Consider the following 4735-nt stretch of genomic DNA (forward strand, 5'->3'; position numbering starts at 1 on the left):
CTCTGACTTGCCTTGGTAGCCTGTCTGTGCATGCATGTGTGGTCTGAGCCCTTGCTAAGACCTGCTCTTTAAACAGTTGTTTACCTTTAGCCATACAAAGGGGCTGACAGGAGTTCAAGGGTATTTAGGGGAGAAAGGAGAGAGATACTCCCAGTGTAACAGATCCAGCTATGCATTAGTGTCATAGTTGAGACAGTTAAAAGTGCTCATGGTGAAAGATGATCCTGCACTTTTTCAGCTGTTCATTCTTGCTTCTGCAAGTGATCATGGGGGGAATAGAAGTGAAGAATGGATGAAACATAAGCCAAACAGTAATGGATGGCTTTCTAATGTGACTCCTCATTGTGTGGCTTGACAAACATTCCTGTTTGAACAGGAGCAGAACGAAGCACCTGGTGGGAAAATGGAGATATGCAGGTTTTAATTGTTAGTGAAGTTAGGTATGCCTTTTCTCAGGAAAGCTACAGTTATTAAGGAGTTTTGAGGGGCACCTCTTAAAGGCTTTTGGCTAGTGGAGCTAGAATCACTGATACAGGGACTCTCAAAAACAAAAATTCTAAACTTTGAGTTTTTAAGTCATTGCTAAATTGACCTTCTGTTGTGGGTAGCAAGAGCACTTCAGCTTTACTGAATTGGTAGCCTGTAAAATTAAGTGTTATTCTCAGCTCCAGACTAGTTAAGTGTTCTTAGGATTTTAGATGTAAGTTCATTTTGTTTCAGGGTAAAACCTGAAACAAGTTTACTTCACCCAGAAGTAGCTGATAATCTAATAGCTGGGGTATTCAGTGAAGAATTATTCCTACAGGATGAGATCATAGCTAATCATAAAAAGAGATGCCTGTGGGTCACAGTAGTCATGAATTTGGCAGGTAGTCACTAACCAAATGAATTTGCATTATTTGCAAGAGGAAAAGGAGTTCCAGTGACTGAGAGCTGATCAGTTTATCCACCTGGGTTTGGACTGACTGTGTTCAGTGCTCAAACAGCAGCAGGACAAGAACTTCCTTTGCACACTGCTTTAGGCTTTGTGTTACAATGAATCTTTCTGAAAAAATTGAGATTAGTAAGGTTTTGCTTTAGCAGGAAAATAGGTTATTGGCTGGTTCTACAGTTCTTAACAGTTGAGTTCCTCACTTAAAGAGACAACCTTAAAGCTGTTGTGTGGCCTCCTAATCCTGGAATTAGTGGGAATTTGTACCAGGTTCACTGCTGTGACCTCTGTGTAGTCAAGTGGGGCATTGGTTTGTTTTCTCCTTCCACATGACCTTGTTACTTGAAGTAGAGTCTTTCTGATGAACTGCTAGTTGCTTTGGAGAGCAGTAGGAAGGTCCAAGTAGCTACTTTCATAAGTGAGATCGTGCTCAGAGATGATTATAATGCAGCAGTAGCCCTGAAACGCTGTCAATAGCAGTTCTTTGATGAAAAGAACCAGTGATTGAATGGCTCATGAGCAGTTGATGCAATATGGTACTTTTTGAGGATCTTTAGGAAGAAAATGGGAGACAATACTGCCAGTTTGGAGACTTGGACTGTGCTGGAGTTGGGAATTTACTGAACTGGAGACTCTAGCATCCCATAAGTACAGCTGAAGGTGGTCCTGTCACAGAAGGCAAGAGTTTGTGTTCCTTGTAAGCTCAGAAACCAAACAAATCTTAGCTGCTGGGTTTTTGTGCTTATTAAGTGTTGGAGAAAAGAAACTGTACTGAAACTTCTTACTGTGACTGCTCCATCTGTGAGCTTGTTCATGTGGCATGGTCATGCAGTAGATGTTGCTCAAAAGTAGAAATGCAGCAATATATCATGTCTCTTCAAAGGTTTAGCTTGTGAAGACTGCTGCAGTCCTACTCAGTGTGGTCTGTTTAGATGCAAAACAGAAATACTTAAAAGGCTGAGGGAGCTGGAGCTTTTCAACACAGAAAAGAGAAGGCTCTTGGGGAGGTCTCATTCCAGCCTTCCTGTGTTTAAAGGTGGCTTGTGAAAAACAGAGTGACTCTTTCCATGGGCAGGGAGTGGTAGGAGGTGGGTTTAAGCTAAAAGATGAGCAATCTGGATTGGATGTTAGGAAGGGATGCTTAGAGGATAGTGAGGCATTTGAATAAGTTGTCCAGAGAAGTTGTGGATGTCCCATTTCTGAAAGTGCTCGGGGGCAGGTTGGATGGGGCCCTGAGCAGCCTGGCCAAGTAGAGTTGTCCATGCCCATGGTAGGGGCTGGGAACTTGATGATCCTGAAAGTGCCTTCCAACCCAAACCATTCTGTGGTGTCTGACAGCAGAAAGGTGCACTAAGAGTGGGGACCTTTTTGACATTGAGCACCACTGCTTATAGTAATGGATTTGTTTCCAGCAAGCTTCAGTAGATTGATAAATAGTGAATAATTTCTTTTAGTATTTCTTTTTAGTATTTTATTAACAGAAGTTAGTCTCTTTCCGTCCAGTTGGCTGTCATATATGGATTTTTGATAGCTCTTTGATCCAGTGCTACAGATGTACCAAATACAAGTCCAAAACTAGCTTGTGTGGAGGATATGAGGTGTTAGAACTAGTGTGGGGGGCACAAGAGCTTAAGCTGAAGAGGTGGCTGGGAAACAAGCATTAGCATCCATTTCTTGTGCTAAACTCCCTCCTTCCGCATTCCTGCCTTTATTAGCAGGTTAGTCATGACACAGGACTGTCATATGATTCCCTGAATTTTTGTCAAGTAAGGAAAAAAAATTGGAGGTACAGAATTGTGCCACTTTATTAATGCAGATAAAAGAATCCCTCAAAGAGGCTGTGGCTGCTCATGATACTGAGACAGTAATTTAATCTCCAGCCCAAGCAGTGCTTTACCAGCTGCATTCCCTGGTACGTGCTAAGCAATGGTTGTGCTGCTTCATTTTGGGCCACTGTGCTTGTGGCCCAGTTTGTCAGGCTGATGATAGATTGTGCACTGTGGTCTTTTCTGTTGAGCCAGGATGAGCTGGCTGTCTCAAATTCCATCCAGAACAACTATGGGTCTTCTAATTAGAGATTTATTAAATAGTAGTGAATATCATTGTCATAAATATCCTGATTTAGAAAGACTGCTCTTCATTAAACAAAACTATTGCTTTTATCAGAGTGGTGCTACTTCAAATTCATCTTCAAAGCTGTGCTCCATTACCCCAGCATACATATGCTGGAACAAGCTCATAAGCTTATAAAGGCATGCTGGGCAGTTGTCAGATCCTATTTTTAAACTGTTTCTGAGAAACACTTCTGCTTCCCTATCTCTGCATAGTCATAGGAAAGCCTATGCAGGAGCCATGATGTCTGGGCTCAGCTAACAGTAGTTTTTGAACTTGAGTGTCTCCTCTTCAGTGACAGTAAAATTGAACTGCCCTGATTGCTGTTGCAGAGGAGAGATGATGGATCACTGGGAAATAGTGGTAGTGGGCTATTGACTCCTTGACTCTAGTACAAACAATAAAAGAGTGGACAGGTATCCTCACTCCTGGGACCAGTGACAGGGCTGGAGGAAATGGCATGAAGCTGAGGCAGGGGATGTGTAGGCTGGATAGCAGGAAAAAGTGTTTTACCCAGAGAGTGCTTGAGCAGTAGAATGGGCTCCTCCAGGGAAGTGATCACAGCACCAGCCTGAGTTTGGGAAGTGTTTGGACAGTGCTCTCAGGCACATGGGGTGGTTCTCAGGGTGTCCTGCATGTGGCCAGGAGTTGGACTCCATGATCCTGATGGATCCCTCCCAACTTGGCATCTTAAAGATTGTAGATCTGTGGTGCTTGACAGCCTAGCCAAACTTTAATAGGAATCCTGATGCCTAGTATCAGAGCAGCTGCTTTGCTATGCTCCAGAGAGTGCAAGAAGAGAGCTTTAAACACTTTAAATGGTATCTCCCCTGATGAATCTTGAGCACAACAGGTTTGGTTAATCTGCTGCTGATTTGTGGTAGCCCACTTACTATAATTGTGTGACACTACTCTGTGCCACCTTTACATTTTCACTAACAGTGGAAAACTGCATAAAAATGCAAGTGATTCAGTAGGAAACTAGTATTTTAAGGCTTTTTCTCCCTGTGTCTAACATTGTCTGCTTTAGTCTAGGCCTGAAGTACAGACACTAAATATACCTGTTCATGTACTCCTATGCTGGAGAGGGAAGTCCTGAATTGAGGGACTACTTCAGTGAATTTGTGTTTTGTAGCTTGGGTCAAAAAATGAAGAATACCAATCAAGCATTTAGACTTGATTTTGTTTGTTAAAACTGGCAGGCAGGGATATTTCAAACTAGGGAAACTACTATGAATAGGAAGGAAAAAAAATCATGCTCCTATAAAATGAATTATACAGAGCAAATTAACATACTGAGTTCTGTGTGTCTTAGAACTCTTTCAAGACACTCCTGGGACCCTGCAATTGCTAGTGTAGACCTAATTGATGGGAGGGAATTGTAATTTCAAAGTATTATTAGGACTGATGCCTGAGGGCTGTAGCCAAGCCTACTCTACATCTAGGAGTTGACAGTGGAGGGTCTTCTGATTTCTTTTTTTTTTTCTAGAATAGGCAAGCCCTTATTCCACACTTCTCACAGATTGTGTGCTGCAAATATTAGTGGCTTTATAAGTGCAGCTGTTAGTTAAATCAGTTTGTCTTGTCTTCTCTTTCAGTGGTATGACTACTTAATCATTCCCTTTAAGTAAATTGAAGTAGTTAACAGAAACCAAGGAGAAGAGCAACTACCTAAATTTTGCCTTGTAGGAC

Source organism: Zonotrichia leucophrys, chromosome 1A (assembly GCF_028769735.1).
Source record: "Zonotrichia leucophrys gambelii isolate GWCS_2022_RI chromosome 1A, RI_Zleu_2.0, whole genome shotgun sequence".
NCBI classification, from domain to species: Eukaryota; Metazoa; Chordata; class Aves; order Passeriformes; family Passerellidae; genus Zonotrichia; species Zonotrichia leucophrys.